Below are 17,213 nucleotides of genomic sequence, written 5' to 3'. Positions count from 1 at the left end.
CCATGAATAATTTGTCTGTCTGTTGAGAGAGAGTCATTTTGAAGACCAACCCCATCCTTGCATTGCTGGGGGGTGGAGGAGAGGGAAAGGAGAGAGAGCTGCTTTAAATCAATCAGTTGACACTAATCTAATGTCTAATTAGTTCTGGGTGGGCGTGTGCTTTGATTATAGGAAGTGCCTCAGGCTGTGGCTGGCGTTTGAAGGGCTGCTCCACACATATCAATCATCCTTTGACAAGATCTGGAGGAAAAAAAAAACAACAAAAACCACCCCCCAAAAAGGGTATGTTTCTATCATCTGTTGATTATCTGTTTCCAGCGGTCCAAATCAGTGCTTTGAAACTCATCCGTTTGCTCTTAGCAATGAGTGCCTGACCAGAGAGAGAGACAAACTTTCTAAGGTCAACTGAAACTGCCAGTTGTGTCAAATAATTACTTCCTGTGTCGCAAAATACCTAATCATATTTAATAACAGTTATGCATTTCATTGTTTTTTAAATCTAAAATAAATGCAGAAGCTCTACCTGTGAGTATTCAGCTGAAACCTAAAAAGGAGCAATTCATTATTATGGAATTGTTCTTATTTATAGTTTATGTTAAACGAGAGATGATGGAATAAAAGAGACAAAATCTTTAATTAAAATAAGAAATTGCTTTTTATTGAAAATGGCATGTGTGTAATTATTTTCTGATTTTTTTTTTCTTTTTTGTCTGTAATTAAATTCTGTTCTTTTCAGGGGACAGATGGTTTAGAAATTTTCCTAGAAGTGCCCTTGGCAGATTTAAGTGCATGCTGCTACTGTTACTATTTCTAGTAGAAAGGTAGGAGGCTAGTCTTATTCTCACTTGCTCTTTTTCTAAGACCTGCTCTGCTATAACTGTGACTCAAATTTACAGAACGATTATTAGATCAGAATTAGTAATGCAGTTTGATGTCCAGTAGCTTTTAAAACAAACAAAAAATTTAACCAAGGGATTGATTTCCCTCTCATGCTTATTGGTTATGAGATTGAAAACAGGTATTTTAAAGTAATGTTTTTATTTCAGATCTATTTGATTTGCTTTTCTGTGTGCTTTTATTTTTCTAGTGATTCCAAGCTGTTGAATCTGTTGGACCCAGGGAAGTGGAATGATAGTAAAAGGTGCTACTTAAAGAGATTTGCGTGGAAAGCCTTGTATAAAATATGATAGGAGGCTCTGCAGACTTAAGTAGCAGGCTTAAATCCTGGCCCTGCTACTTACCAGCTGTGTGACCTTGGGCAAGGTACTTAACCTCAATGAGCCTCACTTGTAAAATGGAAACCATGATAGTGCCTATTTCATAGGGTGATTGTGAAAATTAGATAATATGATGCACGTGAAGTGCTCAACACATGGTAAGCACTCAATAAAGTGCTCAGTGTTATTGTTGGTATAGACAAGTGAGTGTTTTCCCAACAGCCCTGGCTGAGTTTGGAAATCCATAAAAGGTGTGTCTCTCTTTGGAGGCAGAGACTGGAACAGGAAGGTCCTTTATCATATTTTATGTGAGTACCAAACGTTGATACTTCTATCATTCTCTCAAATAGACATATTGTGGGCTCATAGACACATTGCATTATTGGATACGAAAGAAAATACTTGAGATTATTGACCCACTTTGAGTTAAGGTATTTTTTAAGCACATTTCATAAGACTAAATTTTCTTATTCTATGTGAAGAAATTCTAGTTTGACAACTTTACAAGGGAATTCACATTGAAATGTTCACTGAAGTTCTCCTGTTCTCAATGATAACTTCAAGAAAATGTCTCCTCTCCCCTTGCCCCTCTCTTCTTCTTTAATGCAAGACAAAACAGGGAAACTATGGTGTATATATTATCAAAGGCACTAGCTCATACTTTTACCTCTAAAATTTAATGCCTTCAAGTTTCTCTCGAAATTTGAAATATATATGAAATATAAGTGACTTAACTTGAAAATATCCTTTTATTTTTATCCATGTAATACATTTTAGAAGTTTTCATAAATGTTGACATGAAAACATGCATTTTAATATGAATTATTCTTGTAAACTTAAGTTTTTTAAATTTCAGAAAATGAGACTATCATGAAAGTGATGAATTCTGATTTCTTTCCTTGCAGCACCTTCTCGGTAGGTATCTACTCACCAGTTGATTAAAAAATCCAGTAAGGAAATTGTCAGAAGGAGAAAATTGCATTATGTATTTTCAGATTCCTTACTGAAAGACTGTTAAGTTTTATTACTCTGAATGAATTTTGAAAAGAGCAGTTAAAGGCAATAAAAACAAGTTTTATTTTGCAGAGACATGCTATTTCATTACTTTCAATTATGTATAACAATTTAAAGTAAGATGATAGGGGATTGCCAATAAGAGGTCCTGCCCTCTTACCTATTTTAAGTAATAAAAGAGTAGATAATAAAGAGCTATAATTAGCGTGTTTATGATGAATATTTTAAAGATTTGGATTCATTTTTACATATTTAATTTTTTTTTTTTTTTTTTTTTTTTTTTTTTACGGGAGTCTCCTATGTTGCCCAGGCTGATCTCTAGCTCCTGGGTTTAAGGGATCCTTCTACCTTGGCCTCCCAAAGTGCTGAGGTTACAGGCATGAACCACTGCACCCAGCTAAGTTTAGCAAATGTTTAAATGATTCTTTCAATATAATGAAAATGAAATAATGGGCTGGGTGCAGTGGCTCACGCCTGTAATCCCAGCACTTTGGGAGGCCAAGGTGGGTGGATCACCTGAGGTCAGGAGTTTGAGACTAGCCTGACCAACAAGGTGAAACCCCATTTCCATTAAAAATACAAAAATTAGCCAGGCATGTTGGCAGGAACTTATAGTCCCAGCTGCTCGGGAGGCTGAGACAGGAGAATTGCTTCATCCCAGGAGGCGGAGGTTGCAGTGAGCTGAGATCGCGCCAATGCACTCCAGCCTGGGCGACGGAGCAAGACTCCGTCTCAAAAAAAAAAAAAAGAAAATGAAATAATGCAATGAATAGTTGAACAGATCTTCATAATATCATATCAAAATCTGAACTAACGGTATTGGAAGAATGTTGTTCTACTTTCCACATTGTCTTTACGACTCATTAAAATCCCCAGCAGTACCCACAAATGGCAAAAAGGAAAAGAACAACTCTTGCCTTCAAAAAGCCTGCATCACCTTTTGTTTTGACAAACTGTGCTATAAAAAGCTCAGCTGAAATTAAGACTGTGCTACAAGAAGCAATATAGAGGGAGCAATATTAAGTTGCTTTCTTTCTTCAGGTGCCTTGAATGTGGTAAATAGTTCTCTGCTACTGTGGGAACATGTTTTAAAATTGTGGTGGGAGGGAGTGTGTCTAGACTGCAGAAAACACTTTCTAACCATGAGGGTTATATGTCATGGGAAAACAGTATTACAGCAGGGGCTATAGAACTTCCTGCTATGGGGATTTTATAATAAGAGCCAGGCTGGTGTCATTTCACACAAGACCTGCCCGGAGGTAGGGGAATGGATAAAATGACCTTTCCTGCCTCCTCCATAGGCTATAACTGGTCCTTAATGAAAACCTGGTACCAAGGACTAGTTTGGTATGGAACAATGCTTTTAAGGCCAAAGTTTAATTTCATAGCAGAAACCAGATACTACAGATGGACAGATCACTCTCTTCTGACATGGATAAAGTGACTTGGTCTTTAGTGCTCAACCCAAGGGGGACTTTAAGAAATATTCTCTGGGAGCTGCATCCTGTGCTGGCCAAAACATTATTTGATGATTTCATGGATTCTTTCCATTTCCAGGTCTTATGATGTGTTATTACTGCCACTGAATCATTACAGTCTAACATTTTAGTATCCACATGGTGACAGACATCAACCAAGGCATTTGGCCATCAAACTTCAAAATGTGGTCTTGTTTCATTGCTGCACATTTGCTCAGGACGGTAGCTGCTGTACTTCTTTCTTTCTCTCCTTTGAATTTGAGTATATTCTTATCATCATCGTTAAGATCTGTATGTAGAGTTATTCAGTTTCAGTCTACATTCCAAGGTGGTTGCTGTGAAAGTTTATTGGTATTGCAACGTATTCTCTTGGAAGTTAAAAGTCCCCAGTGCCCTTGATCTTCGATCTTTTTATTTTCACAAAAGTAATAGATACGGTCTACATGGGGAAATCAAATATGAGTAGTTTCATATTAGGTTGTGTGTGTGTGCGTGTGCATGTGTGTTTGTGTAACCAATTCATACCAATAATGCTCAATGGGCCATCCAGAGAAATGGTTATGTTGTTGCCTTTTACGACTCTCACCTGGCATAACTCTGAAAAGAGATAGGATTGCTACACTTACTATTGAAGTAGGCCACTGGGCAGGCTTTTCAGGATGGTGGGAGAAGAGGTACAAGGAAGCTTGCTGGCTTCCTTTTTGTATGTGTTCCTGTTGAATGCTGGCGACTTTGACTTCTTTTCTGTTGCTACTGAAACAGAATAAGGTGGCACACAATGGGGTGGCAGGAAGGGAGGGGCAGTGGGCAGGTCTCCGCAACAGGTGCAGGCAACATGGCCACCCCTTTCCCACACGTATCAGGGAGTCTCAAGTGGCCATGTGCGCTCAGAAAATGAAATCGAAATGCAGATCAGGTGTCTGCCAATTAGAAGTTGGAAGCGAAAGAGCAACAAGCGGTTGTGAGGAAGGGAGGGGCTCAGGGAGAGGGGTTGTTTGTGTCCCTCTATCTTTGTTAGCCCCATATCCAAAGCTCGCATGTGAAATCCTATCTGTATTATTTTGCATCCAATAATCGTGCTCCAGTGAGGTTCCGAGATGGTATCTGGATGATGAACACAGAGAGACCTTCCATTGTTCCTCTTCTCCTTTGTGCAGAGGAAGCCGTTGGCTGGTAAGTGTCTTCAGGTGGGCCTGGAAAGTTCCCAGGGAGGCAGATACTGCAGGGAACCAGGCATGGGGCTTCCCCACAACTGGCCGTCTTCTGTGCCAGCACCTCCGCCCTCTACCTCATATATCATTCATATGTAATGGACTGATAGTGCCTGTCATATCCTTAAATCTGACCTGAAATTGTGATATTTGAGGCAATTTGAGATCAGACAAGTAGAGGACATGTTTGTGGTTAAGGAATTATTTTCAGGGGTCTGTCAAAGTGTTTCCATATGAGGCTAATGCCATTTTTCTAAAAAGCACATGCAAGAGACACAATAAATATTATTTTGTTTCCTTTGGTATATTAAAAGTAAAAGATTCTGATTGTGGAAAGAAGGCATTGGCAGGGAGATTTTTGCAAGAGCAAGTAAAATGCACTGTTAACTAAGAAAGTGATTTTTTAGGGGGGGAAGGGATAATTTTGGGGGTCCTATTTTTCAGACTTGAGGTTTGTGTGGAGATCGCTAAGTGATTTATGTTTTAGTTAATTTTCATTTCAATTTTCTGCATAATGGGGAGAAGGAATATATTCCAGTGATTCCCTCTCCAAACTTGCTCGTTTGATCCTTGCATTATACCTCTTGCTTCAGCCACTTCTAACTTGACATATTCGTTACATCTAAGAGCTTTCGCAAAGCTTTGGCATCTGTTACTCTTTATGTGGAGTCCTTTTTTTTTTTCTTTTCCTCTATTTGATGAACTCTGTCTCATCCTCCAAGACTGGGACCTAATGTCCCTTCTCGGTCAAACCTTCTCCAACCCCCTCAGGCATAATATAAGCCCCCTTACTCTTTGTTGCCCTGAGCTTTCTGTGTGCATTAAGGCATGGCAATTATTTGTGAATATGGCTGTCTTTTCCCTGGGTGATGAGTCTGTCTGGAGCTGGGGACTTTCCTCCTTCTTTAATTTTCTCACTGTCTGATGTGGTGCTCCATAAATACTGATTGATGATTCCAGAAATGAATGGGGCTTTCAGAGGTTAGAGTGAGCTTGACTGAAAGATGGGATTCTCAATCCTCTTTAATGATTTGCCATGGATGAGCACTAGAGCCCAGAATTAGGAAGGCAGTTCCCAGATCTTCCTTTCTTAGTAATAAAGATTTTAGGTCATCAGTAAGTGTGATATTGAACTTACAGTCAGACTTCTTTATATGCATTTGCTTGTATATAACTAATGATGATGATAATTGCTGATATTTGTGAGTGTTTGACATATGCCAGGCACTCTGGTAAGCAGCTTTATGCTTACAATATCATTTTCTGCCTACAAGAATGCTATGTGGTTTATACTATTATCCTCATGTTATGTGTGAGGAACCCAAGGTAGAGGGACTTAGGTCCTCACTATTAGTAAGCAGTAAAGTCTGGGTATGAACTCAGGGAGCCTGGTTGCAGAGTGTTGATACTGGTTATGTTAGTATCAAAAGAGGGCTATGGGAAACAGTCAAGGATGCTTAGACTGTACTGAGCAGTTGTAGGGTTTCAGTCTGTGTTTTCCTGCCCTACTAGAATTCCTAAGGCATCAAATATTTCCTGTTTTCATATTACCTGTAATTTTTCTCTGATCTTCCAGAGTTCAGAGAAATGTTAAGTGCATATGCCGGACCAGTTTGGGTCTCCAGACTGAATGAAGCCAGTCAGCTGGGATTCTGGTTGAGTCTCAGACTCAGAAGAAACTTGTGGGATTAAGTGGTTTTTCTGGAAAATATTGGCTGAAAACCACATTTACCCCAAATTGCTGTGTGAATGAAACACATGGGTTTTCTTTGTGTTTTGAATAATTCAGTGGTGGCCTCAAGCTTCTATTTCCCTGTGTTTTTATGGAGTTAACCAAAATAGCTTTGTACAAATAACAAAAAGTATGAAAAAGTATATGTACCTTGTCATTGCTTTGCCTATTGGAAATACTCTTAAGACATATGAACAACAATAAAAAGCTGTGGCTTCAGCTTTTAAAATGCTGAAGACATGGCTTATTCCAGAATCTCTGTCTTGTATTTGGTTACTTTTCAGTTTTTTATTTGCCTATTTCAAGCATGACATCTTTCTACTTCTCACATAGAAAGTATTCAGTTATAGTCTTCAAATATATTTAATTGTATCTGTTGCTGAAATGTGCCACATTCTAACAAGGAGGAGGAATAATGTTGGTTTTAAGTGGTAATATTATATTTTTGTGGTTGCATATTGGGAAATTTCTAATGTATTTCATCTTGTACTTTTAAGAGATTAGAGGTTTTTGAAAGGTTTATGGAAATGCTGAAAATAAAGGTAAATCTCTTTCCTCTAAACGTTACCAGAACTCATTCTAAAATACAAAGCAATGGTCTACATCTGTATGTCAGTTATATTTTTCTGTGGCACTATGTATATAAACTATAATAAACATTTTTTCTTATTTATTATTATTATTATTTTCGAGATGGAGTCTTGCTTTGTCACCCAGGCTGGAGTGCAGTGGTGTGATCTTGGCTCACTGCAACCTCTGCCTCCCGGGTTCGAGCAGTTCTCCTGCCTCAGCCTCCCGAGTAGCTGGGATTACAGGTGCATGCCACCATGCCTGGCTAACTTTTGTATTTTTAGTAGAGCTAGGGTTTCACCAGGCTGGTCTGGAACTCCTGACCTCAAGATCCACCTGCCTTGGCCTCCCAAAGTGCTGGAATTAGAGGCATGAGTCACTGCACCTGACCTCTTATTTATTATTTACTGACTTTTTTTTTTTTTTGTCTGGATGGCACAGCAAATGAAACAAGAGTTACCAAGTTGCACTACCATGTTTGGTCTCAAATAGTTCTCTCCCTTTAACTATATTTAATCAACATGGATTTAGAGAAGCTATTAATAACAAGGCAGTACTTGGACATGCCTGGTAAAGAGCAGTTGCAGAATTGTTAGAAAACATTTGCTTGGAAAAGCATTCTCAGTACTTTTATAAGCTTATCGGAAGAAAAGCACTGATGACGATTTTGTAGAATGAGTCTACAAAATTTTGTAGAATGCTTATCTGATGTAGCTAAAGGCTTGTCCCTAGCTAAATTTTTTCAAAACCACTTGGTGATGTCAATCTATAACTTGGGCATTTTTACTTAGATATTTAAAATACTCAAAATATTTACAAACCTATCTATATATCTCTCTATATATCTATCTATATCTATATCTGTATCTCTATACCTATATCTATAGCTATAGCTATAGCTGTATCTATATCTATATGACTTCAGTGAGTTACAGGAGCCCAACGTTACACTGGAATACTGCAGTATATTGAGTCCATTTAAAATGACAGGTGAATACAACTTTATATTAGAAGATACTTTAAATAGACCAGGTGCGGTGGCTCATGCCTGTAATCTCAGCACTTTGGGAGGCCGAGGTGGGCAGATCACAAAGTCAGGAGTTCGATACCAGCCTGTCCAACACGGTAAAACCCCATCTCTACTAAAAATACAAAAAAAATCAGCCAGACGTGGTAGTGCATGCCTGTAATCCCGGCTACTCAGGAGGCTGAGGCAGGAGAATCGCTTGAACCTGGGAGGCAGAGGTTGCAGTGAGCCAAGATCGCACTACTGCACTCCCACCTGGGTAACAGGGTGAGACTCTATCACAAAAAAAAAAAAAAAAAAAAGATACTTTAAATAAGTTGTCTTAGTCCATTTGGGTTTCTGTAACAAAGTATTATAGACTGAGTAGCTTCTTTCTCACAGTTTTGGATGCTGGGAAGTCCAAGGTCAGGGGACAGGAAGATCTGGTATCTGGTAGAAGAGGGTGCTCTTCCTGGTTTGCAGATGGCCGTCTTCTTATGTCCTCACAACAAGTTGGACAGCAGACAGAGACTCCTGTCTCCTTCTCTTTTTATAGGGGTATTAATCTCATTCATAAGGAATCCAGCCTCATTACTTAATTTCTTCCCAAAGGCCCTATTACCAAATACCATCATACTGAGGTTTTAGACTTCAATTTTTGAATTTTTGGGGTTGGGGGGCATAAACATCCAGTCCATAGGAGCAACTACCTCTCACATGATTCACCAGCTGATTGCAGATGCTTGAGCAAACCCAGTCAGAACAGCCAGGCTTGACCCAGAGCAGCAGAACTGTCCCGCTGACCTGTAGATCATTGAGCAATAATAAATACTTATGCTGTTTTAAGCCACTAAGTTTTGAGGTAGATTATCAGACAGCATAATTATGGTAATAGACAATTAATATAGTCCAACACTAAAGATATGATTAAAGCTATGGTGGGACACAGAAATTTCACAAACCACCTATAATATTCAACTTTACTCAGATATAGTCAAAACAGTTCTTGTTTTCAGTTGTTCATTGGTTCAATGCTCTACTGATTTGAATATCCAGGTAATTATCCTTTTCTAAAAATTCCTACAGAATATTAGTTGAAGTTGGGCTTGAAAATCACTTAGTCCAACCCATTAACTTTATAGGAAAGAAATCAAAGTCAGTTGAGTTTAAGGGCATGTTTACAGCCACTCTGCCAGTTACTTACAGAGCTGGAGCTCTACAGTTTTGTCACTGTGCGTTGAATGTTTTGATCTTACTCTTTATGATATATTAGAAAAAGAAAAAATATACAAATACTATATTATGTAGAGGTTATAACTAGTGCCACCATATCTTTAAAAAAAAATAATTCGCCATGCGCGATGCCTCACGCCTGTAATCCCAGCACTTTGGGAGGCTGAGGTGGGTGGATCACTTGAGGTCAGGAGTTTGAGATCAGCCTGGCCAACATGGTGAAACCACATTTCTACTAAAAATACAAAAATTAGGCGGGCATGATGGTGCATGCCTGTAATCCCAGCTACTCTGGAGGCTGAGGCAAGAGTATTGCTTGAACCTGGGAGGCAGAGGTTGCAGTGAGCCCAGATCGTACCACTGTACTCCAGCCTGGGCAACAGAGTGAGACTCGGTCTCAAAAAAAAAAAAAAAAAAAAGGCTGCGTGTGGTGGCTCACGTCTGTAATCCCAGCACTTTGGGAAGCGGAGACAGGTGGATCACAAGGTCAGGAGATCGAGACCATCCTGGCTAACATGGTGAAACCCCATCTCTACTAAAAAAAAAAAAAAAAAAAAATTAGCCAGGTGTGGTGGCAGGCACCTGTAGTCCTAGCTACTCAGGAGGCTGGGGCAGGAGAATGGCGTGAACCCAGGAGGTGGAGCTTGCAGTGAGCCGAGATTGCACCACTGCACTCCATTGTGGGCGACAGGGCGAGACTCCTTTTAAAAAAAAAAAAAAATTAAATGTTTTCCATGCTAGTAACCGCATTTAACTACTGCTAATAGCAAAATGTCTTTAGTCTTCATGTGAAGATGTCTACTGCACTTCAACACCACAGTACGTCTGCTTGCATGTATTTTCTAAGTTACGACTGTGAGCAAATGGTGGTTATTGAATAGACGCTGCTTAATGATTTTGGTGGAGAAGTGAAACTCTTCCTTATAGATCAAGGCCTTATTTGCCTTGCCACTTAGATATTTTTACACCTTGTGACATCCTCTGTCAGCATGCAGTTTCTTGCATTATTCAATGACTGCAAGTGTGTATTAGAAACTCCACACCATGCCTATGAAACATGGCTCTGAGCAGTTTCCTACAGGGAGTAAACTGTCATTTTTCACCACATTAAATTTTATAAGTTTCAAGCAAATGGAAAATGGATTTTATTATTTTCTGTTTCTCTCTTTCTTTTTTTTTGCTATGAATGTTTTATGGCTGCAAAAACAGAATTTGTGGTTTCAACTGTTCAAGTTTGATGCAGAAGGCTATGGAACCTCTTATGTAACCTGACGGCCTGAATAATTATCAAAATATTTTGCTTTCCACCCTTTCTAAGCTTCAGCAGCAGAAAAAAAAAAAAATAGTGTGTGCAACCTTTTGACCACAAAATAATAATAATGAGAAAGCCCCTTTCACACCTACATTATAGATGCTGTAATTGGGGGAAGGCCAGTGCTCACTGGGCCTGGGCCTGGGCCCCAGCTCTTATCAGGGACTACTTTTGCAAGGAAGGAAACAGAATCTATGAGAAGAAAAGCCAGGGTTAAGAATAGGGGATAGGCTGGGTGCAGTGGCTCACACCTGTAATACCAGCACTTTGGGAGGCTGAGGCAGACAGATCACAAGGTGAGGAGATCAAGACCATCCTGGCCAACATGGTGAAATCCCATCTCCACTAAAAATACAAAAAATTAGCCTGGCATGGCGGTGCATGCCTGTAGTCCCAGCCACTCGGGAGGCTGAGGCAGGCGAATTGCTTGAACCCGGGAGGCAGAGGCTGTGGTGAGCTGGAATCGCTGCCACTGCACTCCAGCCTGGGTGACAGAGTGAGACTCTGTCTCGAAAAAAAAGAATAGAGGGGATAGCTGGGGCATGGTGGCTCACACCTGTAATCCCAACACTTTGGGAGGCCGAGGTGGGTGGATCGCTTGAGGCCAGGAGTTCGAGACCAGCCTGTCCAACATGGAGAAACTCCATGGTGTGGAGATTCCAATACACATTTGCAGTCATTGAATAATGGAAGAAATTGCATGCTGATAGAGGATGCCACAAAGTGTAAAACTGTCTAAGTGGCAAGGCAAATAAGGCCTTGATCTATAAGGAAGAGTTTCACTTCTCCACCAAAATCATTAAGCAGGATCCATTCAATAATCACCATTTGCTCACACAGTCGTAACTTAGAAAATATATGCAAGAGGACATACCGTGGTGTTGAAGTGCAATAGACATCCCCATACTACTAAATTCTACTAAAAATTCTATTTTTTGATAGAATTTTTTTGTATTCTACTGAAAATACAAAAAAAAAATTAGCCAGGTATGATGGTACGCACCTATAGTCCCAGTTACTCAGGAGGCTGAGGCAGGAGAATCGCTTGAACCCAGGAGGCAAAGGTTGCAGTGCGTCGAGATCACACCACTTCACTCCAGCTTGAGTGACAGAGTGAGAGAGTCTCTCAAAAAAAAAAAAAAAGAAGAAGAATAGAGGGAAACAAATGTAATGGAAACCACTTAGTAGAGATTTGTAACAACAGGGTCTCTTACCCCTTCCGAATAAAAAAAAAATCACATTATTTTGATCTGAAAATATTAGGGAGTAAAAAAGTGTATGTGTTGGTGTGCACATGTGTGCGTGTCTGTTTCTTTTGGCTTACGTAAGTATCATTTTTCAGTGACTACTGAGAACAGAATGTCCCCTCACATCCAATATGGTATCAGCCCTGACATCTCTTTTTTTTGGAATGGTTTCATCTCGATCTCTGACCTCGTGATCCGCCCTCGGCCTCCCAAGTGTGGTTACAAGACCACCGATCTAGGTAAGCCTCAATTCATGAAATCTGGAATCCAGATCCAGAACATAATGCCAGTAGGTCAAATTCTTATAACGAATTATATAAATATAACCTATCAGTTATATAAAATATTACATACAATTTCTATAATTATATATTGCTTATTATGTATAATTATGAATTTAATCACTCTACTTTTTTAACTTCAGAAATTAACCTCCATTTAAAATTTTAAATTAGAAGTAGTTTTCAATCTATATTTTTTCGTGTTGCTTCGCCCTAACACTTCTTTATGAGGTTAAAGATCCACGTACATCAACAAGTATATGAACTATAAAGTAGGGAGTCCTGTTGTAATGTAAAAATTACCACCCATGCCTCACATTATTACAAATGAAAGAAATATGGAAAAATTATGGTTTTTTTTTCAATTTCAGTTTGGATTATTTTTCCCTTGGTCACTTTTAGATTTTCATAAATGTCTTAATTATCATGCTATACTCCTCTGGGAAAGAAAAAGAATCTAGCATGTTTTACTTCTACCCAGAAAACGATAACTTATTTGCCATTCAATCCAATTTCCAACCACATTACGTAATGTATCTGATACGTGAGAAGTGTAAAAGCCATTTACGAATGTTCCTGCCATGTTTATCAGTGGAATATAAGGTCTGTGAGAGCAGGGGCAATTTCTGTCCTGTTCTGAGACTTCGACAGTGGTCTACTACCATGCTACTAGTCTGGCATGCAATGGAAATTTAATAAATGTCTGCTGAATGATTAAACCAACACAACAAGCTTCATTTCTAAGAAATGGCACAGCATTAGCAAATAATGGCTTATTTTTCCTGAATTAGAGATTGACAGAAAATAATAAAGTACCTACCTTTAAATCTTTCAGTTATCATGGGGTTGTTAGGTTTCAGTAGTGGAAATGGCATTGAACTTTGTTTTATTTAATTTTATTTATTTTTATTATTATACTTTAAGTTCTAGGGTACATGTGCACAACGTGCAGGTTAGTTACATATGTATACATGTGCCATGTTGGTGTGCTGCACCCATTAACTCATCATTTACATTAGGTATATCTCCTAATGCTTTCCCTCCCCCCTCCCCCTGCCCCACAACAGGCCCCGGTGTGTGGTGCTCCCCACCCTGTGTCCAAGTGTTCTCATTGTTCAATTCCCACCTACAAGTGAGAACATGTGGTGTTTTGTTTTCTGTCCTTGCGACAGTTTGCTAAGAATGATGGTTTCTAGCTTCATCCAGGTCCCTACAAAGGACATGAACTCATCCTTTTTTATGGCTGCATAGTATTCCATGGTGTATATGTGCCACATTTTCTTAATCCAGTCTATCATTGATGGACATTTGGGTTGGTTTCAAGTCTTTGCTATTGTGAATAGTGCCACAATAAGCATACACGAGAAATGGCACTGAACTTTAATTCCAGTGATTTTCTTGCAAGTTTTTCAAACTCTTAAAGTCTGTTTCCTAAGGAAATGTGTACTTACTTCATGGAGTGACCCCCTAAAGAGATGATGTAAAGAAAACAGCTATGTAGGATTCAGAATACAATATAGGTATACAATGTTATTATAGGACTCATAAATTCTCCTAAAGAGGACTAAGAGAAGAACATAAATGATACTAGAATTGATAACCACTACCACTTATTTTTAGCTAACTATCATCCAAGGCCTTGCAGTAGTGTCTCTTGCAAAGCCTCTGTAGGGTTTTAATAGCTGTATTCAGGCTATTGAGACTGACAGATCTGGTATGGACTTGCAGCTTCATTAATTTAAGAGCTCTCTAAACTTGCATGAGTTAGTTAATATCTTCATCCTCCAAATTCCCCACCTACAAGTGATAAGAATATTTCTCTTTTGAAATGTTTGCACATATGGAGTGACAATGTTCATATGGCAGAGTGATTTTAAATTGTAGGTACTGGATTCAGGTTATCTGGGTTCACATTCTAACAGTGGGGTAAACATGAGCAAGTTAGCCAACTTCTCATGGCCTCAGTTTAGGGTGGTTTTTGAGGTGATTGAGTTAATGAATAAATAATATTTACCATTTCCTTAAACATGGGAAATGAATAAATTTTAGTCTCTATTGTTACTATTATTATAAACTATTAAATGGAAGCTATTTTAACACTTCTACTAAGCCATTCAGAAGCGGCAATTGTACTTGAAGAAGATGAATACTGTTTGTCTTTTGTTTTATTTTGTTTTCAATGAGATGCTTTGTCATATTTAGAAAATTATGCTAATGAGGGAAGTGGCTTATTTTCATGGAAGTTTCCAGAAGGTAAAGCTCTTTCAGTGCTGGGCTGTGGTAAAGTTCAGCCAGGGGACCTCAAAGAAGGGACTGGTACTGGACTGAGAGATCCCATTTCTTCTTATTGGATTAACCCCATGCCCGTCAAATGTAAATTCTAGTGATTAGCCATCCATGCTGCTTTGTTAATAACAGTCCTTCTATTCAGCACGTATTGAGTTTGGGGGCTGATGGAGTTTCCTTTTCAAATCAACTCTTTTGGAAATCCTTCCTAATGGAACTTTGTTCATATGGCCAGAGAACAATGCGACCAAATAAGCTACCAGCTGGAGTAAAAGGGATGGCAAAGCTAAAAGGCATATCTCATTCTGGGGAAAATTAACCTCCCAATTTTGCCCAGTAATTGATTCCATCTGACTGAGGCGTTTCAGCCTCCACTGTGACTGTCATTTGGGTAGCTGGGAAGCGAAAGCCTGTAATTACAGTCATGCAACCCTGTTATCAGAGCCCAGGGAGGGCTTTCCTCTCTTCCTACCCTGGGTGATCACAGGTGAGGCTGACCAGACAGGGAGGAAGGAGAGAGGGGCAAGCAGGGTGGTGGTTATTTCTCCATGGGAGAGAGACCCCTAAGGCAACCCCAACCATGGATAAAAGGTCAGAGGTCGCAGGGAGTACTCTTGAGTTTTCATGATACGAACACGAAGAGGCCAGAGCTTCCTGCTTGCTGCAAATTCTTCTCTCCACGGAGATGCTTTTCCTAGATAGAGCTAATAAAGAGCAGGGAGTGTGATTAACAGAGAATTAGAAGAATTATTCTAATACCATCTATAATAGGTCGTTACAAGCTGTGTAAATAATTTTGTTATGCTCGGATAGGACCTGTGAACCAACTACATGAACACTGAATTTTACAGGACACTTTATGTATTTATTGCTGTTTTTTATTTGCATAAATTTAAGGAGTACAAGTGCAATTTCCTTACGGGGACATATTTCACGATGGTGAAGTCTGGGCTTTAAGTGTGTCCATCACCCGAATAATGTCCATTGTACTCATTAAGTAATGAGATAAAATAAAAATTGGACTTGTTCTCACCTCCTATATGTATGTAAGCATATGTTGTTGAAACTTACAAGGATTGTTCTGCTATCATGATAAGACTAAGTACAACATTCCTGCTGCTTGTCAGCATAGGTATACATGCTTGTCTTGTTAAAGGTTGAACTGAGACTAGCAAAAGTGAGATTACCTTTGCTGTGGCTTGAATGTGTCCCCCAAAAACCAGTGCTGGAAATTTCATTGCCATGTAACAGTATTGAGAGGCGGGACATTTACAAGGTGATTAGGCTGTGAAGGCTCTGCCCTCATATATGGATTAATGCAGTTATTGAGAGAGTGGATTCCTTATAAAAAGATTGCCATTTATCTTATATTTGGGAAGAGTAAACAAAATGTATTTATTATATCAAAATGAAATATAAAGGGGTGTATGTGTATGTGTTAGCTACTATAAATCAACACAAGCACTACTGGTATTCGCCTAATTTCTTCTTTGGTTGTTCAATATATTCATTTGTTTTAAAAGAAAAAAAAAGGGAGAGATGAAGACACCTTGCAGGGTTTCTTTGAGTGTTAAATACGGATACACGGCTGGGTGCAGTGACTCACATCTGTAATCCCAGCACTTTGGGAGGCCTAGGCGGGTGGATTACGAGGTCAGGAGATCGAGACCATTCTGGCTAACATGGTGAAATCCTGTCTCTACTAAAAATACAAAAAATTAGCTGGATGTGGTGGTGGGCGCCTGTAGTCCCAGCTACTCGGGAGGCTGAGGCAGGAGAATGGCGTGAACCTGGGAGGCGGAGCTTGCAGTGGGCTGAGATCACGCTACTGCACTCCAGCCTGGGTGACCGCGTGAGATTCTGTCTCAAAAACAAAAACAAAAACAAAAAAAACGGATACACGTGGTCTGACACACAGCTCAATAAGTACTAATTTTCCTTTTCCCTGTTCTTCTCTTTTTAAAAATTATTTAAATGTGCTATTTGTCTATCTATTCATGTTATGTATGTAAGTTTGTAAGGATTTTCAACCATAAACCAAGTATTATTAAATGATATCAAAGCTATAAATGTATTTATGTTTTGGACAGGAAGAATATTCACAATTCGAAAGACACGTGAATGATATACAATGAAATTTTCTCTTCTATTCCCCTCTTGACACCCAGTTTATCTTTCCACAGGCAAATGATTTTATAGCTTCTTGTGACTCCTCCCAGAGATGATTTAAGTGCATTACGAACATATATATATTTATATTTCTCTATCAATATATGCATATGCATACATATGTATATGTGTATATTATATATGTCTGTACACACATATGTTTCATTACATATATTTTCTTCCCTTTTTTTGCAGATATAACATTTCATATATTGTTATGTGATTTGCTTTTTTTCCCTTTAATATCCTGGAGAATATTCCATAGCTGCATACACGACATATCCTCATTTCTTTTTAAAGCCATATTGCTGTATGTTGCATGGATATACTATGCTTTATTTAGCCAATCAAGTACTACCATTAGTTTGTAACCATTTATTTCTATTACAGACTAAGTTGCATATATGAATCTGCCCCACTATTTCCAGTATTTCCTCACAAGTGCTATTTTATCTTC

The sequence above is a fragment of the Hylobates moloch genome, unplaced genomic scaffold (assembly GCF_009828535.3).
Source record: "Hylobates moloch isolate HMO894 unplaced genomic scaffold, HMol_V3 SCAFFOLD_15, whole genome shotgun sequence".
Lineage (NCBI taxonomy): Eukaryota > Metazoa > Chordata > Mammalia > Primates > Hylobatidae > Hylobates > Hylobates moloch.
Note: the sequence above shows the minus strand (reverse complement) of the source record.